The 21,361-nt window shown below is 38.0% G+C and overlaps 1 protein-coding gene across 2 annotated transcripts in view; it reads left to right on the forward strand.

The window, feature by feature from the left end:
- ror2 (receptor tyrosine kinase-like orphan receptor 2) overlaps positions 1 to 21,361 on the forward strand; it is a 69,844-nt gene that overhangs the window by 25,979 nt on the left and 22,504 nt on the right. The gene's annotated exons all lie outside the window — the stretch shown is intronic.

Here is a 21,361-nt window from a genome sequence, read left to right on the forward strand (position 1 = left end):
CAGTGAAGAAAGACCTCTGCTCAAGTTCAGAAACATGGAAGACACTGCGCCTGCGTCGCGTCGCACCCAATTCATTGAGAAACAGCTGAGCACGCAAACGCACACTGATAGGGAGAGACACGACGTGCTTTCACGCAAAATGAAGCCAACGTGTTGATGGCTCAGAGCACGTTATAAAACGTATTCTTAAAATCCACATTTCTGTTTTAATAAATGCTTATAGTAAATCATAGCATATTGTCTAAAACATTAGGTAGCACATTTGCGACCCATTAAAAATTAGGGTCGCAACGGCAGTTCAAAAGGTCGCATATGCGACCATTTTGGTCGCAGTGTAGCTCCCTGCACTGAACCACCATTGTACAATGCATAGTTGTAGAAACTAACTTGTCACAACTTTTTCCAGAAAACATAGTAACTTTATCGCACATCCTTTGTTTGAACCGTGTTGGTTTAACAATATAGTTGATGATAGTTGATGTGGAGTACTAATTAATCTGTTCAGATCGATTTAATGTCAGATTATTGCTGTAAATAACATACATTGCATCTATAGACTGCTTTTATTGTCTTGTTTTAGTTCTATGATGTTTTATTTTAAGATATTTCATTCATTTGCAAGTTTGCTTTAATTTTGTTTACAAACTAAAAGACATAAAATTGAATTTCTATAGAATGACGGATATAGAATGCACTGCACTTGGCTTTTTTTGTTCAAAAGCATGACCAATCTAAAGGGGATCGCACACCGGCTGCGCAGCACAGCGCCGCACAGCGCAGTTCTAAAAAAATGTAACACATTGTTTTCTATGAGTGTACGCACACCGGTGCCGACAGGTGGCGCCTGTCCGCGCCGCCCAGCTGTGACTCAGGAAGTTATTCAAATCCCTGTCGCGCCACAGAGCGCCACTCACATAGTTTAACATTAAATAACATCATATGTGTCCCACATCATTAATGATTAACATTGGCTGCTAACGTATATTTTACATTTTGAAGTAGACGCTATCTGACGAAGCTCTCGCTATTTAATGTGCACTTCTGGTTTACAATACCTCCGAGTTCTCCTAGGCGCGACGCGGCGCGGCCGGTGTGCGATCCCCTTAAGTCTACACGTAGGCCTGTCGTGATAATGACTTTAAGTTATCACACGATAAGTGACCATGACCTCGGTTCTTATGGTGCGTACACACCAAACGCGAATTCAACGATTTGCGCAAGTACATTATGAGCGGAAAAACACACTATTCACCTCAACACGTCTTTGCGCAAGTTGAAAATATTTAACTTAAGTAAAAAATGTGCATGACACAAAGTTAAATCCTGCAAGTAATCTAGGGTGAGGAACGCAATGCTTCGCATTTGGTGTGTACGCTGCATTAGTAAGAAAATCAGAATCAGCAAAAATCTGAATTCGTAGGTTAAACCTATTAGGAATCTGAAAAAAATAGCATACAGTGCATCTCTAATTCCCAGGAAATATGCATAGTGATAAAAATGTATACCTTGAATAGTGCATTAGGTCGCTTTGGATAAAAGTATTTACCAAATGGAAGCATGTAAGTGTAAATGCCAGTTCCTTATTGTATTAACAGGGTATTTTAACTTTTGCTGGTGGGTAGGGAAGACCTTCCTTTAACATTATTTTGAACACTTTAAAAATTTTTTAATGAACGGTAATTTAAGAATCTGTTTTCACTGTGATTGAGTAAGGTTATAGAAGGTTATAGAGGTTAGAGCCCTTTTAAGTTTAACTGCAGTTGTTCACAGACAGTAAAGACTTCCTTTAGTGGCTCCTAAACAATAAATACTTCCCCTGAACTAGCTCTCGTTTTGTTTTGCATTTGTAATTTAGTAACTTTGGGTCAAAAATGTGGTCTGTAGAGTTCCAGTGTGGTCGGATAAAATCAAAGGAAATTGAACTTATCTGATCTTTGTCTGGGGGCCATTAAGTAGGGCCAGACTGGAAAGGGTACAAGGACAACCACAGGATTTGTTGGGGGACCGGAAACATATACATTTTTAAAATCTTTCGGAATATTTCTTCTTTAGCAATCCTAAAAACTTCCTGAAAACCTCTACAGTTGTTCAGAAACAGGGTTTTTCAACAAGGTTATCTTCACTTGAAGTAAACAGTTCACAACCTGTTTTCCTTGTTCTGACATTTCAAAGTAAAACAGGACGGCAAAATAAAATGCCTTTTATTTTTAGCAGCTGGGAAGTGCTTGGATTTTGAAAAGGGGGTGTTTCTATACCAGGTGGTAATGGAGTTGGTCTTAAAAATAAGTGTAAAAATAAAAGATTTGTGATTAAAAAATATTTTTTTACATATAATAATAATAATAATAATTAAAGTGCTTTAAAGGTGCATGTTGAGCATTATATTATTATATGTTTACATGATTTCTGATGCAAAACAAATCCTCTATATGGAAGAAATTAACAACATTGATTTTCCTTGAAGTTAAAAGGAAGATTGTCATTTTTGAGTTCTGAGAACAGGATTGTGACACATGCTTAGAATTTTATTAATATTCTTTGAGGCTGCACACTGGATATTGCCAAATTAAACACAGAGCAAGTTTGGGAGACAAAAGAAAGGTAACTTACTTGTTTTCCAACATCTGCTGACCACATGGCACCCGTGGTGTATAAAGAGAACGTTATGTGAACATGTAATTCCCACTAACAGTGTGCTATGGTACTGATGTGTTTTTATTTGTTTAGGTGTACTATCATTTTTGTAAGTGTTTGTTATTTCATTGTGTCCATTTTATTTTGAACTCACCGGTGTCATAAACAATATAAATAACTTAAATGTTAACAAATAAAAAATTACAATGTAAACAATATAAATAATAATAAAAAAATTCCAGTGCACAGTAGTTGCTTAACAGAAATATGAAATGTTTCGCTTCTACTCTTTGATCACATTATATTGCATTTTAATACAACTGAATGCTATTTTTACATTTTATCTGTTCTGTTGTCAGACATAAAACGAGTAGACTATAAAATAGTGACTAAACATGACCCATTACACCTTGTGTTTAATCCAATCACCTGTTCCTTTACCTGCTGCTAAAATCCTGATTTAGATATGCAACATTGTCTGACAAAATCACCATACATTTACATTGAAGCTTTACTGCTGTTACTCTTCCCATAATTGTGGTTGTGTTTTGAGACATTTTTTTATTTTAAATTCGAGTGATATAGCGCAGGTGCAAATTCAGAAATGTGAGAGAATACACTGTTGTTGTTGTTACACAGACTACAGAACCTGTGCACGGGCATACCGCATCATAGGGAGGGAGAAAGCTTGCACACAGACTCGCACTACTGCTAATCTTTCTTTAAGTCATGTTAACTCGATCAATCATCTTTGTCAGTAACATCTGTGACTGTTGACGTTTACGCAAAAAAGAACGTATACTGAGGAACATACATTGAAAACACTGACACCTTTTCACTGTCATGTGAGAGAGAGGCGCGCGCTGTTGAGGCGCTGCACGCAACATGAGAGAGAGAGAGAGAGAGAGAGAGAGAGAGAGAGAGAGAGGGGAGACGCGCTGAGCACTCGCAACAATGAATTGAGCCGTTGAAAATAGTGAAATGTCAATGGGAATCACGAAAAATCTATTCGTGGTGGCCAGTGTTGATTCCGTGGCGGGCCGCCATGAACAATTCAATGTTTGGGAAACACTGATCACCTTTAACATCCAAAGACAGTCATTGTACTTCTCAAAAGAGTTAATAAACAGTACAGACTAGCTCGCTGTTTCATTAATAATCATATACTTATGTTGTCCTATTCTATAACACTCCCAAATATATTTTTAGGTCGCACCAATTAAATTTCAGGAGCATATGTTCAAGCCCTTTGTTACAAGTAACATGTCCCGGCTGGTCATCTGCCAGATGTTTTCTCAGTTTTATTTTCAATTTTGTCAACCATCCTATCCGAGCAGTAAATGCTGCAGAAGCTGGAGTTTGTGGTCTGTCGTGTTGGGCTGATATAGACTGTTTCATCGGGTGCACGTGCAGTGACGCGATAAACTTTACTTCCGGTTTCTGTTTGTTTATTGGTCTGACTAGTTGCTGAAACTGAACTCTTAAACAAATACCTCGTCGAAAATAACAAATGTTTTGGGTTCCTATGTAATCTGCGTGTTGTTTATTTTGCTTGTTATAAAAATAAACTACTTTAAAAGGACTTTGTTGTTATTTATTCTTCGCAGAGTTTACCGGAAGTTATGTGATGACCACGAAAGCCGCATGCTTATGTTGTTACTGCTGAAACCGTCTATAGAGCCATGTATTATATATTTACCATATTCCTGTAACACACTACTTATGAGCCCAGACCAGCCGGGATGGTGGGACACAAGGTGTCAGACTTTGAATGAAAAGTTCAAATCTGTCCAACACTGAACTCACAATCAGTCACTCACAGCACCTTAGAAATGAGAATGTAATTATGCTTTGAGAGTGATTAGAACATTTTGCCCTAAATAATAATCTAAAATAAAACAAAATTGATATTTTACTATTAACATGATAATACCTAAATTATTTTCAGGTCTAGTGGTCTACCAAAAAAGGATTTCATCCTACAAAACAAGAAAAGCCAGGTAAAAATCACATCTTTTTTGCAAAGAGGGCAAGAAATGACAGCAGAGTGGCATACAATTTTTGTGTCTGGTAAAAGGATGGTGTGAAGGAGGTTGTAAAACTCTTCAGAAAGACCAGTTATAATTTTTTTCAAAAATGATACAGCACCACTTGCGTCTGAAAACAAACATGGCGCATTGAACAGTAGTAATTTGCCAGAACAACACTCATCACTTACAATAATTAACCATGACCTGTAAAACATTCTGTGAAATTTTTATTTTAATATTGACAAAGTAAGGCAATGTCAAAGATTGAAATCAATGTGAAATCAATGACTGATCAAATTTACAGCGTCACAAATTAGGCCCAGTGCTTCTCAGACCTGCGCTAGCAAGTTCTGTTATTCACTACCAAATGTACTTGTTCTGTTTATTCTTTACTGTCGCTATGAACAGGTGGTGTTTGTCTCTTTATCTTCATCTCCTTTATGAACAAGACAGCTTTGGGCTTTCAAAACCAACACCTTGACATGTTAATCTTTTCCCCCACTGACAGACACGATAAAGCACAAGATAAAATGGTTTAGGAGAGACATTTACTTGTCTCTGCCAAGTTCAATTCCTTGCAGGTTGATTCAATTGAATTCAATTCAATTTCATTTATATAGCGCTTTTCACAATAGGTAATTGTATCAAAGCAGCTTTAAATTAATAGAAGCAGGGGAAAACACAGAAAAATCGACAGACAACATAAGTAGCAAAATACAGCGGCTATGAATGAGCTTTACAAGCGAGTGTGTTGATGATGTAACATATTGAAGAGGGTGCTCAGTTAAGCCAATGTTGGCTGACTACACGGGGTTGAAAAACCCCCTAGGAGAAACCTCTTGCATTTTTAGCCAGGAGGAACAAAGTCCTAGGAGTAGAAAACCCTTGGGATATCGACTGTATATATGTATGTGTGTGTGTGTGTGTGTGTGTGTGTGTGTGTGCGCACGCGTGCGTCTGTGTGTGTGTCTGTGTGTGTGTCTGTGTGCGTGTGTGTGTGTATGTGTGTGTGTGTGTGTGTGTGTGTGTGTGTGTGTGTTTTGTTTTCAAGATGGCACATAGGCTTGCAAGACAGGCCACCTTCCAGTAATAAAATGAATTGCATTATTCTAATAACAGGATGGTTTTTAAAATAGTCTTGTATGTTGGCAGGTGGTCCACAAATCTGTAATGTCTGTAATGTGTCAAATGAAGGTTACAGAAAGTTTCTTCTTTTTTCTTGCTGCAAAATATAGCCCGTTGACCCACATTGGGTGGTTTTGCCAATTTGTAATAATCTTAAGAGCATAACCGTTATAGACTGGAGAAACTGCTCTCCAGGGTGGAAAGTTGAAATGTTCTTTTTTTCAATGAATGTAGATTTTTGCAACATGCTACTTAACATTAGCCAGTGAGTTGGCACTGGTTAGATGGTTTCTCAGTTTTATTGCAACTTTTGTCAACCTTCCTATTTGAGCATTAAATGCTGCAGAAAACTGGAGTTTGTGGTTTGTAAGTAGACAGGAGTGTTAGGCTGATATAGAGCCATGTATACATTACCAAATCTCTGCAACACCACAGCTCAGCTCTACTTATGACCCCAGACCCTGTCTGCTCTGTTTGGGTTGTGTGGCAGGGTAGCATTTTTTGGCCTTAAAAGAACATCCAAATATTACGCCTACAGAAAGTCACGATTCTCTCTGGGGTGCACTATTTCAAGTACCGTGGCTTTTGATTAGTAAGTCCTTATTGATCTGAAATCACTGTTAGTTTGAGTCGTTTAAAACATGCATTTAAAAAAGCAACACTCATACATATTCTTTATTATCATGAAAATACATGAAAAAGGTTTGAAGAACAGCAATATAAATATATGCTTAAGCCATTTTTTTGGAGATGCGCGTCAAAGCTGCATGTGTATGGTTCTTTGTCTGCACTGCAGCGCATATTGAGTTTCTGCACGAGAGCACTCTCTGGCTTTTGGATGTAGTGGCATTTCACTGTAATTCATTGAGAAGAATAGCAAGCATCATCGGCCTATAGGTGCACCCCTACTCTGTGTTAAAAGGCCAAAATCTATGGTCTCGTAATATGTATATCTAAATTAGCTCTGGTTATAATAGTTTTCATTTTTGGCATTTTGTAGCTCCTGCTGGTGGTCCTTACAGGGAACTACACTAACCTTTTCCACTGGTGGCACTTGCGCTACCAACTTTTTCAGTTACTGGCGCAAAATATGATTTGGTCGCACATATTTTTTTCAAGTTATATTAAGGCGCTCTGGATAATAATGAACAATAATGAAACTGTATTGCATACAGATATGCTTTTTATTTTACTTGCCATCTTTTAAACCACATGCCGCCTTATTTTCTTAAACGTTGCAGTGTTTCCCACAGATCTGAAATTTACTTGTGGTGGTAGCCAGTGAAAAGGGCAATCATTACCCACTGACAAATAATGGTCTACTATACATGTGACGAAGAACTAATAATGTGTGACACAACACAATACTTTGATTTATTGAGAATTAATATTAATTTTACATTATATTTCATTAATCTAACCACCCCAAACTTTCTTTGCCATTAACAAAGCTGACACTGTTTGTCAAAGCACCACGAAAACACTTACTGTTTTTGCACTGATATATGAAGCAATTAGACCCCTTTTATCAAACTCAATATAATATAATACTATGTATAGTATATTAATAGACAGTGCAGGTCTATAGATTTTACATGTGACTGATGTTATGACTGATGTTATAATGGTAATAATTTCTATTAGATAGGCACTTTTACTGCTTCTGCTCTATCTTTCTATTTCTCTCTTGCCGATTTAAAAAGCTTAATCCACTCATTATTTCAGATTTAAAAGTCTACTTGCTGTCCCGGTGACAGACTTTACATTGCTTTGCTCGTTCAGTGCAATGGGCTTGACATTAGCACTGCTTTTTTGCTACAATCTCTGTGCAAACTTAATATGGATATGGTTTTAGAAAAGATATGGTTTATTAATAATAAGATTATTAAAAAAAACGTGAGAAAGAAAATGCAGCGCGTGGTCGTAACAAGAACCATCGCCATAGAAACCGAAGGCACACTGAAACTGCACTCGCGCTTTAGCGTGGTAGCGCTCATGGCCGTTTTCCGATCGACTCGGGTTATAAACACAATATTAATCAGACTTGGGACCCAAAGTAATTAAATTAGGACCTAACCGGACCCGACAGACCATTTAAAATATAAACCCGGAACCATACGGGTCCCGAGTCCTCAGTGAAGAAAGACCTCTGCTCAAGTTCAGAAACATGGAAGACACTGCGCTTGCTTCGCGTCCCACCCAATTCATTTCGAAACAGAGAGCACGCAAACGCACACTCATAGGGAGAGACACGACGTTCTTTCACGCAAAATTAAGCCAACGTGTTGAAGGCTCAGAGCACGTTATAAAACGTATTCTTAAAATCCACATTTCTGTTTTCATAGCATAGCATATTGTCTAAAACATTAGGTAGCACATTTGCGACCCATTAAAAATTAGGGTCGCAACGACAGTTCAAAGGTCGCATATGCGACCATTTTGGTCGCAGTGTAGTTCCCTGCCTTACCACATCTGGTTTGTTTATTATAGATTAAAGAGAAAACACATGAACGCGCGACACCGACAGCTTTGCTGGGAGAAGGATTTACCTCAGACAAGCGGAGAGGAAGGAGCGCGGTGCATGTAGTAACATCATGTCACAATCACATGTAATAATACACCAAAACTTTATCACTAGGAATATAAACAGATAGGATGCCTTCTAGTACTCACTATTAAGCCAGTGTTTTGCATGGAAGAGTTTCCGTGATGAAAGCATTGTTGACTCTGATGAGGACTACACTCCGCAGACAATACCGCTACGTCGCATCGTCGACTCGAGGAAAAGCCAAGTGATATTTACTCTCGTTTGATTGCTTTGTTTATTCCCTTTTTGCCTTCGCTGGCTGGATGTGCGGGTGCTGTGGGTTCTGAATTCACTTTCTCTGCCATGCTTGTGCTCTTTCTAGAGTGCCTCGTGCACGTTCAAATCAATCGGGTGTGCGCATGTCTGGGCAGATCCCACAGCAACGGGTGGTGCCATGGTCGCGCGAGAGAGTGATATTCGCGCAAGCTAATCATTTGTTTCGTCCCGAATGAAAATAACTAGCTGTGTTTAAAACAGTCGTGAGAGGTCTACAGACACTCGAGTTTCATACTCTCTTTTTCTTTCATTTTAATTATGTATTTGTATATAAAGACAGTTTAAACAAATTTGTAAATAAGTTTTTTAGATAATTCCTGCCTACCCTGCCTTTAAGTGTCTTTATTCTTTTTTCACTTTCCGTTTTTTTTACACCTCTGACCACAAACAAAAGCCACCAGATCAAGATTATATGAAGGAAAATAATGTATTTTTCTCTTTTTTGGTTTATGACCTTAATTTCATAAAATGCAAACAAACTGATTTTTGAGAAAAAATAAACACAGAACATCCAGCTTCTTCAAGTGAAGCATGGAAAGTTTGGCTTTCATACTTTAGTATTAGAAAGAAATGACTCCACATGGTTAACCATAATGCTGATTCGGTTGTCTGGTAGAATTAACGGTCAAGTGAAAATTTACATGAGAAAAAATACTAACATTTTTCCGGAAGGTCTTAAAACTGCCTAACATTAGAAGCTTAACTCCTTTAGTCTGGGGCTTTGTTGCTTGGGAAACTGATTATAAAAGATAAAGGTATAGAAATAACATTGACGGGTGTGAGTCCATGTTACTTCCAGTCATCTGGATTGCTGCCTTTGAGTTTATCCTGTTGGGACCTTATAAGGACCAGAATGCCAAAATTGCTCTAAGACCAGTCACATGTAACACTCCACATTTACCCATCGTTATTCCATTTTAGGTGGGTGTGTAAATCTGTGTGTAAACATTTGGTGCTTCCATTGCCGGGGGATCTGGAAACTTTAAATCACGTCCAACAATTTCAGAGAAATAGGGTTAGGGCTCTTATTCCAGCTTACAGCTCTGTGACATTGTGCCTGATCCGCTGCAGTTGTCACGTGGAACGCTCTTATTCAATCAAGGGCAACAAACTTGGTTATTAAATACTGCTGCGGCGTTTTTCCATGAAGGCTGTTTTTACTAATCGAGTTCTAGGAAACTGTATTATTGTGAACTAGAAATGTATAAGTTAAAGTTTACGGCTAGCCTGTATAAGTTTACGTTCCTAGGTCTTGGCTTCATGTGTGGTCTGTACTGGAGTCATATATCAGATGAAATGTCATTCAGCTAGCAGAAGAACTGTATACAGATGAACATCCTTGAAGTCTTCTCATCTACTTCCTCATTACTTATCTGATACAAATCCTATATGACCAGCTCCTCACTCATTGTGCTAGACAATCCACATTTAATGCATAATGGCAGATTTTTTAGCCTTGTTTAACTATGTGTAGATAAATAAAGATGTGAATCTTGATTGTTATTGTATGCAAAAATGCACTCCTTTCCATTATAAATGAATGTTCTTCCATTACTAAACAATATTAATGTTCTTGCTTTTTCCAGATTGACTATAATAAGGCTACAATCATTTATTTTTATGTTGTGCTGTAAGTTTGAATTTTGCAGAAAATTTCAGGGTAATTTATCCTAGCACATTTGTACTATGTCTGTAGGTCAAACAAAAAAAAGGTCCAGCTATTGTATTGCATAGGTTGGTCCATCTTTGTAAGTAAAGTCAGCTGCAAATGGGGTCTTCATGTGAACATTAATTTAAACGTCAGTGCCACATTACAATGCTGATGCCACTCTATAGTCTCTTAACTCTTTAGGGTCCGTGGCAGGTCATGTGATAATCACACCTAAATATTACTATTAAAATATTATAAATATTACTGATAACATAAATATTATCTCTGCTCACGTTTCCACTGTACTTCTTATTTTGTATGATGACCTATTCTACTTTATAGATTTGGTCTTGTTATGACAACCAGAATTTTTGTACAGAGCCCAGACGGAGTGAGTTTTGAGTTCTGAGGAGAGAGAGCTGTTATTATTCTATCATTTCTGTTGAAGATCTGAGAGTACAGCTTTTGCACAGCCATGTAATTACACATTACCCCTAAAAACACAGATTTCTTCAGGGTGTTGTGTTTTTAGTGTAATAGACGTGTTAAGTGCTATGCACCGACTACTAGAGGTCAGTATGGCTCCATCAGGATCTGAAAACCTGAGGGCCGACCCAAGACCAGAGTGGGTTTGGGTCTACAACGTTGTTGAGTGCCTTGAGCATGGGTTGGGGCTGATATTAGTGGCCTTGGGTAATTTAAAATAAACATGCTTTTGCCAAATTGAACCAATACAACCCAATTTTGAACCTTGCGAAAAAAGTCATAAGATGTACAGTAATGTGGTCACATTGATGAGTGATTGACTTTTCATTGCATGACAGCAATTTGAGAACTTCAGAGTAGGGCTGTAACGATTAATTGTGCAAATGCACGTTTTCTCAATTAATTAATTTTAAAGAATTATGGTGATTTCCCGGATCATCCAAAAGTCAGAGGGCGCTCTCGTGCAGAAACTCCAATTGTGCCACAGTTCTTTTTAACGGGAGACGGGATTTATTGTAACAGCCCTACTTCAGAGCTTATTTGTTTGTATAGAGATGTAACGATTATCGGTTTCATGTTTAACCGTGATAAAATTGTCCAAAGGTTAGTATTACCGCATTGTTTTTTTAAATTACCAAAAACCCCTGTCCAGCATTGGCCAATTTAAGCAATAACGTGAGACAAACAGATTCATTCAGGTTGGCTCCCATGCATTTGTGATGACAGTGCTTCACTTACTGAATTTAAATCAAAAAATTTGAAGCCGTTTGCAAGAGCTGAGTTAAATCACTTGTCTGCATCAGGCAGCATTTCTGCGTTCTGAAAGTATTCTTTTTGATGCAAACACTGTACATGAATGCTTGTTACCATATTTAATATTCCTTATTTAAAAAAGAATAATAGCAGCTTTTGCCATTTGAAAATTGCACTCTTTCAAAGCACAATTTTGGTTAGATTGATTTTTAATTGTTGGCAATATGCCCTTCATTATTGGATTAAAGACCAAAAATTGCAATTGAGTTGTCTGAATAGTGTACATCTTGCAAGCTATCTCTACTTCTCAGGACTTGGTTGCATTCCCTGAGGGAAAAAAACTGCATATGGGTTTGAACTACAAACAAATGTTTCCTCTTGCCCTCTCTTTTGAAGTATTTTCCAATAGCGCGGCCAACATTTAGTTTACTGCAATGGTGGTCCTGAAGTTCTTGCATTAATAACAGATTTTATATATTTACATGTGACAAACAAACTTGTTGCTTTATTGTTGTAGTTCTGCAATATTTTATTATTATTACTGGGTTTGGAAAGCTCATAGTTAAAGTATAATTTTGTGAAGTAACTGTGTCCATGCGATTTGTTTGGATAAAATCTAGTGTCTTGTAGGGCTGCATGATTATGACAAAAATCATAATTGACGATTATTCCCCTTGTAATTGTAATTGTGATTATTAATGTTAAAGGTCCCGCTCTTTCTGTGTTTTTGAAGCTTTGATTGTGTTTGCAGTGCACAATATAACGTGTTCATGTTCCATGTGTAAAAAACGCAGTATTTTTCACACAATTTACTTATCGGTACACCGCTGTTTTCACTGTCCTAAAAACGAGCTGATGTCTTCCTTGTTCTATAAAGTCCCTCCTTCAGAAATATGTAACGAGTTCTGATTGTGTAGCTTGTTTAGTGTATTGTGATTCAATAGCAGCTTAGCTTTCCGTTAGCTTAGTTTGCCGTTAACTTAGCTGGCGACAGACGTATTTCTGTGGGTGGAGGTTAGTCAAAAAACTGTTCTATTGACGTCATTAAAGCAGGAAGTAGAGGGCTGTAGTCCAAACCGGTCGTTTGCTGTAGGCTTTGAAAGGCAAATTCTGTTAAACAAAATATACTGTATCGCTTGCCGCTCCATCTGAAAGCAGGTGATGGAGATTTACTACTAATCAAGGAACTGGCTTTACTGATGAGAATCGCAGGCGATATTTTGCACAGCCCTATTCAAAACCCATGCCACTCTGCTACTACCTGCAATTGACTCTAAGCGTTTAGCCAGATTGTCCTACCTGCAGCATAACACTCGCTCAAATAAGGCAGCATTGAAGCAGGCATGCTGCAATGTACAACGGGTCACTTGCATAGCCATTCAAGCTTACTGGAGCACACTGTGTGACAGTATTGAGTCAAGTGCATCCATTGGAAACATCTGAGAAGTTTTGAAGATCTAAAAAAAAGTCCCTAAAAAATCCTCTTCACTCCGCTCCCTATCAGGGGAACTTCTGACTGATTTGTAATCTCAATTGGCAAAATGGGCAGAGCATTACAGTCTTCTCTATGCTCAGCCTGTCACAGCCAACACACTGGCAATAACTGCTGCTGTTCCTGAACTCCCCCTATGTCTGATCTGGATGCAGATATTACCATTGATGAAGTGAAATCTGCAATTAAAGCACTGAGAAATAACAAGTCTCCCGGAGCTGAAGGCCTCCCCCCTGAGGCTTATAAGGCAGGTGGTGATGTTCTTGCCTCTGTCCTACATCATCTGATTGTGATGTGCTGGAACAGTGGATATCTCCCAGATCTCCTTAGAGATGCCAACATCATCACCATTTATACGAATATGGGGGATCTAGCAGACTGTAACAACTTCAGAGGAATATCATTCCTCAGTGTTGCTGGCAAGATATTTGCTCGTACTCTACCACGTCCACAAATTCTTGCTGACCGTATCCTCCCTGAAAGCCAGTGTGGGTTTCGTGCTGGCCGCTCCATAGCAGACATGGTGTTCTGTGCCTGTCAAATACAGGAAAAGTGTATTGAACAGCATAAACCTCTGTTCTTGGTGTTTGTTGACTTGACCGAGGCCTTTGACTACGTTAGTCGATTTGGGCTTTTCCTCTTCCTACAAAGACTTGGCTGCCCTCCAAAGTTATTGAAGGTGGTTACTGAGTTTCATGAGGGCATGAAGGCAACCGTACAATCTGAAGGCACTCACTCTGAAGAGTTCCAGATAAGGTCTAGGATAAAACAAGGATGTATCCTTGCTTCTACCGAGAATTTTCTTCTCTGCCTTACTACGCCGTGCCTTTGCACATTGGGAGGGCATCATCAATGTTTGGAACATTGAGCAAGCGTGTCTGGCACAAGAAGTACCTCTCTGTCTCTGTGTTTACCATGCATGTGTACTTAGCACCTTACTATATGCAATTTAGACATGGACAACATATTCCATTTTTGCTGCCTTCGCTCCATACTGAGTGTATGCTGAACAGACCATGTGCCAAACTATTTAATATTTAAAAGAACTGGTTCCAGTGACCTGAACACCATCCTTCGTGAACGCCACTTTCGCTGGACTGGGTATATTTATCGAATGGATGATACCCGCCTCCCAAAAATATGGCTATATGACCAGCTGGCAAACGCCCCCCGCAAACATGGTCTCCCCATCTACATTTCCAAAAACGTCATTAAAAGGGATCTTCAGGCCTTCTCCATTAACTTTGATAAATGGGAGGCACTTGCAAATGACAGACCTAATTGGCACGCAGCAATTAAAAATGGCCGCATGGTTTCTCAGGAGGCCTACAAATCATTTCTGGAAGAGAGACGCTCAAAATGGGAAGCAGTTCGTCGTACTCGACATGAACGGCCATAGTAATCGTTGCATATTTAATTTTGATTGGTTTTCAATTAGTGCAGCGGCAGCCCTAGTGTCTAACATGTTTTTTTTTCAGCTGTTTACTTTCTCTTCAGACCTTAAATAGTCGTGCTATGAGGATACTTGCAAAGATGGGAATTTTGACGCCTATGTGTATTTAAGACCTTTAAAGTGGCAAAAATGCTCAGAAGCTCAATGAGCAGTGTTTATGCACCCCTCTCATATAGAAACGGCGCACGCATAAAGATCTGTTGTTTGTGTTTAATGGCTTAAATGCACTTTAAACTTCGGTGCTTATATACTAGTACAAATGTTAAGTTTTCGTCCCCCTGTGCACAGCACACATGACGTGGGTGCGTAAACTCAATAGAGATGATAAACCAAAATCTCTACTGGTTGACAGATTTCTGCCAGTTAATCATACCTACCGGTTTACCACCCCTAATGAATTACATAACATAATATAAATAACTCTTGAAATTAAATAACACATTAAACAACAGTTTTCGGGGCTTTACTTAGCATCTTTGCAATGACGTCTTGCTTGTAATAAAAATGTGTACACAGACACAGAGACACAGATATAACCATAGCAACGTTCTGCCGTCTCGTTTTTTGGACGTACGTACTGTTTTGGCGCTTAACCGTTTATATGGCTTTTGACTTATGAAGCGATCAAGTTTTTGGTATTAATAAAGTGTGAAGGTGCTGGTCCCAATATTTAGATCTTTGAGGTAAAGCATTTGGATTTATTTCGGTTTATTATTGGATTTTGGTTATTTTTGTTCTCTGTTTTTTTAGTGCAAGATCTGGCAACACTAGTCAGCAAATGCTCGTGCCTCTGTGATTTTCTGCACAGTGCATACAGAAGACTTTTACCCTTCTAAGAATGTATAAGAATGTACCTTCTAAGAATGTGCATGCGTAAACCTTGCACTACACCACTGAACCTTTTGGAAGCTACTTTGACTGATAAAAACCACTCAAACATTTGGAGTTTGCTCTGCACAAGAAAAACACGCTTATGTGAGCCATGGCTCGCCAAAAAGAGATTTCAAATGAGCTATGGTCAAGAATTTATGCTTTATATAAAACTGGAAAAGGTAACAAAGTTATTTCAAGACTTTAGAAATTCACCAGTCTACAAATAATTTACAAATGGAGATGCTTTGGGACTGTTGCTACTCTACCAAGAAATGGGTGCCCAGTCAAAATGACACCAAGAGCACAACAAAGACTCCGCCTTTTTTAGTGGCCAAGTCAGAGCCCAGGGCTCATCCCAGTAGAGTTGCCATGGAATCGACTTGAAGAGGGCAATACACATGATATGTCCAAAGAATATAAACTAATTCCGTTCTGCTAGGAAGAATGGGCTAAAATTCCTTTCTCAACAATGTGCAGGTCTGATCCGCAGCTACAGGAAGTGCCTGGTGGAAGTTATTACTGCCAAGGAGGGTCAACCAGTTATTAATTCTATGAGTTCACTTACTTTTTCCACTGCCATTTTGAATGTTGAATAAGTGTGTTCAGTAAAGACATGAAAGATCAGAATTTTTGTGTAATTATTTTTAAACATATTATGTTTGTCAATACCCTTGACAGATCAGATCACAATTTATGACAAATTTATTCAGAAAACCATGCAATTTCAAAAGCTTTACATACATTTTCTTGCCACTGTATAATACAGGTTTTTGGTCTATAAAGTGGACCATTCAATATTTGGAGTTGTTCACTGACCCTATTGTTCAATGCTGTTCTAAGACTGGATCACATTAAACTTAAAGAAAGAAAGAAAGAAAGAAAGAAAGAAAGAGAAAGAAAGAAAGATGGTCTCGTTCTCTAAATGACAAATGAGGAGAAAAACAAACTCTGTTCCCCAGGTCATGGACCTCTGCCTTGTAGGAACCACTAGGAGCTGTTTTTCATGCTTGTCACCTAAGTACTTCTGCAGATGTGCTGGTTATTCAGGTAGTAATTGATTCAGCAGTAACCGAACAAGGTCAGTGATGTCAGATGAAGGTTTTCAAACTGGGATCCGGGGACCCCTAGAGGGCCCCGGAAATGTACTAAGGACTCCCCAGAAAGTTTCAAAGAAATAAAGGTAAAGCAAAATCATAAGTGTCTTGAACATTATTATTATTATTACAGTTTTATCTGTAAGTGTTTATATTTATTTCTAAGTGTTTCTTTTTTCATTCTTTCTTTCTTTTTTCTTCATGCTATTCTATTCTTCATGCTCCGTTTTTGCTACATACATACATACATCTTTAATATGAAATTGCTCCAAAGATGTAGGTGTCCTCATGGATGCTCAGTTTATGTGCTTTAAGAAACAGGCAACTATTGACGGTGTCATCGGACACACATGCGTTGTCGCAGTTATGCGTCTGGTTGGAACTTTCTTTTCGGTTTATGTTTGTTTAATGGTCTGACTAGTGGCTAAAATAAACTCTGGAACAAATAATACCTCATCAAAAATAACAAATGTTTTGGTTTCCTAAAGACAGCGATTATGAATCACCCCTATGTGAAGGGAGGTTTGGCAGCCGGTTTGTAGTTAACATTGTATACATTATAGTACACATTTTACACAGCAACGTTAGCTCAGTGTCTGGGTTTTTTGTACGCTTTAGCTATGAAATATGAACTTAGGTAATCTACTTGTTGTTTATTTAGCTTGTTATTAGAAATAAACTACTCTTAAAGGACTTGTTTTTATTGATTCTTTGCAGAGTTTACCAGAAGTTACTTGTGTTCCACGAAAGCTGTTTGTTTATGTTGTTACTGTTAAAACCATCTATACAGCACATTGTAAATACACAAGCTGTGTAGCAAAACTGTTTGGGACATCAAGGCTCAATGCAAATGGTCTGTTGCACTCTAAGGGGCTGTTTACACTTGGTATTAAGATGTGTTTTCGTCGATTTGATCACAAGTGGACGAGAGAGACACATTACGTTTACACCTGGTATTTAAATCCGCCTCTTTTGTCCACTTTCGACCGCTTCTGGGCTGAATACTATGAGGGGGTGGTCTGTGAGACGGTGGGCGAGTCTCTCTGCTGTCACTCAAACCCGAGTGGGAGTAATTATGAGTTTACATGGATGCAAACTAATATTTTGTCGGAGTGCACTGCTTGTTTAGCAAGTTAACATGCTGCACAGTGTTTTGTACATGAGTATGTAAGAGCTTACTTTGAATTTTCAGCGCAGTTGATGAAATAGGATCGCGCAACTTTCACACGCTTTCAAAACGAAACTACGGAGATCAGCCACTTAGTTTTATTAATGAAAGGCTAAAAATAGCGCTGTTCACCGAATGTTCACGCTAGAAGTCAAAAAAGACGTAAAACTTGTGTTTAATACCTCAGATTAGATAAATGGGCGGAGAGAAGGCGGTCGCGTGTGGCTGTTCGAACGCATTGAACCACATGTGCGTTCCGCAACTCCAAAGCGATCCGATCGAAAGTGGTTTCGACCACCTCTGGATGTGGTTGAAAGTGGTCGAAAGTGGACGAGCTCAAAACGTTTTGAACACCGTTTACACCTGGCATTAACAACGTCCACTTGTGATCCGATCGACGAAAACACATGTTAATGCCAAGTGTAAACAGCCTCAAAATGTAGAGGAGAATGCAAATGCGTTCTCGTAGTCGATTGAGCTTTACCCAATCTTTTGGCTTTTGTGTCTTGCCTTTATTTTGTGATTCTGGCAACTGGTTTCTGTCTAAACTGCTCTCCAGAGGATAAGATTGAGTGTTAACAAGCTTCTACATTCTCAGTCTGGCTGAGGGTGCACTGCCCCCATCCTGGAGCCGGACCCTCCCTCAGGGCGCCCCTGCATACTGCAGCCCCCATGTTGTTTGCCATCACCTCTTTATGAGCACTCAGAGTGACCTGCTTACCGACAGTTGCCAGGCAAGCAACACTCAAGAATCTGCTGTGAAAGGGGGCGATTCAGAGCATTGAGTGCTTGCAGGCACTCCAAGCCAAAATAATTAGATCAGCATCTTTTCCCAGGTCTTTACACTAGCCCTTTTGTTGGCCAACCTCCAGGGTTGTGGCAGCTTTGCAGATACAGCTCTGACCAAAGGTTAACACACAGCGTAGACATAATCAATTAAGCTGGTAACATAAAGTTGTCGATTTGCATCGTTGATCATCAAGACTATTGGTCCTCCTAGTTGTCAATCAGGAGTGTTGCGCAATTGCATTTTTTAAAAAGCGGAGAAGGCGGTTCTTTTCTAAAATTTAAGAAAATCCTCTGCTACACCTTTAACTTAGACAAATGAATACATACCCATCTTTAGCGCGTCATAATTGTGTTAGCATTTAGCTTAGCCTCATTTATTCCTTAGGATCCAAACAGGGATGAATTTAGAAGCCACCAAACACTTTCATGCTTTCCCTATTTAAAGACTGTTACATGAGTAGTTACATGAGTAAGTATGGTGGCACAAATCAAAATGTGGCGATTTCTTAAGTGGATAAAAATGACAATATTGTATGGCAGAAGAGCACTTAGTTTGTAGCACTTCAACCTCGGGCGCAGTAATATTGACGGAAGTTTGAGCGAGAGGGGGAGTAGTCAGAAGTGAGGAGGATGTTACTGCGCGTAGAGGTCGAAGTGAGAGCTTGGAACTATTTTTTAACCATTTTTTTTCAAAGTGTGTAAGGGTTTAAGAAACTAAATATCTACTAATGGAAAATTGTATTTAAACACTATCTTTAGTTCATTTAAATATTTCAGTAACTGACACTGAAGCACATGTTATCTTGAGATGCGTTTGTAACCCTTGTATAAAAAATTGGTAACACATTATTGTACTATATATTAGTTAGCCAATGTCAGCTCTGAAGGATACCACGTGAACATGTAAGCATTTGACTGATAATCACTTTGTTGTAGTGTTCATTTAGTTGAATTGTTAGCAATGCAAAAGTTAATAGACCAGATCCCTTGGACACACAGGCTAATAAATATATATATATCTTGATTGCACTTTGTCACTATGAAAAATAAGTACATAAAAATGCATGTGTAAGCATTAAGCAATAATAATTTAATGGATAATGCAATATATAAGAGCTTTGTTGTTCTTGTAGCTCAGTTGGTAGAGCATTACATTTATGATACAAAAATGTATAAAAATATATTGTTCATAAGAACAAATGGGTTTAAATAAATCTTTAATAATGAGATCATTACATTATTATCAGTAGGCTTTTGTTTTAGCACTAACTCACTAATAGTTAAATTGTAGTGACAGAAGTAATTTAGGTTACAATGTTATGGAATATTATACTAGAAAACAGCACTGGGTAATTATATAAAAGACCCAGGCTTCTCGATTATAGCATGCCAAATGTGGTTAACGTGCACATTCTCTTAGTACTTTTATTTGAGGGTAATTTCCATTCTATAAAGATTTTAATTCATTGGAAGAAACACGAAGCATGATGGTGCTTTGCAGTGTGTTATTGCATGTTATTAGCAGAGCATATATTATGTAATGGTTCCCAAATTGTTTTCCTTAAAAGAAATAAACTCATTCAGTGTTAAACAAGGATGTAATTAGCCCTTACCAATGTACCTGTACATTGAGCTTGTTAAACATTGGCCTGGTTAGCATGTAATAATTATGTAAACTCTTTTCATGTCTTCTGTGTGATTTTATGTAGTGTCTTAAAAACCACACTTAAGTTTGTTTTATTGTGAACACGCTTGCATTTGCAGTAATGAGGGATGAACTGTATTAGATATGAATTTTAATGAACATTCATTTTGGATCAAATAAAATTTAAAAATCTAGTTTCAAGTGCACATACAAAGATTTCAGACATGTTATGTGTACATATCAACTATCACACATTTGTGTGAAATGATTTATAACAAAATGTAACAAAACTATTTTGAACTGTTTTAAATGTTATATTATAAAACGGCTCGTTCTGGTTCTTCATTCTGATTGGTTGAATGCGTTCTAAGCCGTGATAAAATACCCCGGTAACCCCACGGTTGAGACCGCTTTACAGAAGTATCACTGCGCCAATATTGCTACATACTGATTTATGAAAATAAACACCACAGTCTTTAATCCTTTTTTATTTTTCTACATTTGCACAATTATGGCGATATCCAGATAAATGTCAATAAATATTGTTGAGTCATTTCGTCAATAAAGAGAAAACGTTCTCGGAGTTGTTTTTTTCTTAAATTGATATTTCCGCTATTATCCACTAAATGGCAATCTTACCCAACTTAAACACTGACGCATTCACTCGACACAACAGCGTTGTGGTGGATTTAGCGTGATGTGTAAGTTTTGATGGCTCTGAATCTGATCTCTTACAAAAGTTCTTCACAAAAATGGAATTATCTCCGCTTTTAGCTGAAAAATTGAGAGGTGATAACTGATGAGAGAACAAATGAAGGTAGGATGAAACGTTTTTTGTTGTTGTTGTTGTTGTATGAAATCGGATGGTCTGTTCTTTCATTTGATATATTTTATGTTTATTTAAAGAAGATAATTTTTTTGTAAGGCATTGAACTAAAAACTGGGTGGCAACTTAAAACAAAAAAAACGCTGACGGGGGGAAAGAGTGGGATAGAGTTAAGCATGCTTCCAAGCATATTTGATCATCACTTCAACAGTTGCACAATATAAATGTTAATGTATAAATTAAATTAGATGAATGTTGATTTATAAAATAAACACCACAGTCTTAAATCATATTTTCATTGTGTCTTTGCTGCGTCTGTGTTGGTTGTGAACTGCGCTCTGTTGCAGCCACACTTGATTCTGAGGAACTACTTTGTTTGGCGGAAGACTAATATTTGTACTAATATAATTACAACTTATTTGTGTTTTATTTTATGAAATCCTGCTATGTATATGAAGTAACCGTTTTATAAAAGCAAT

Source organism: Misgurnus anguillicaudatus, chromosome 12, assembly GCF_027580225.2.
Source record: "Misgurnus anguillicaudatus chromosome 12, ASM2758022v2, whole genome shotgun sequence".
Lineage (NCBI taxonomy): Eukaryota > Metazoa > Chordata > Actinopteri > Cypriniformes > Cobitidae > Misgurnus > Misgurnus anguillicaudatus.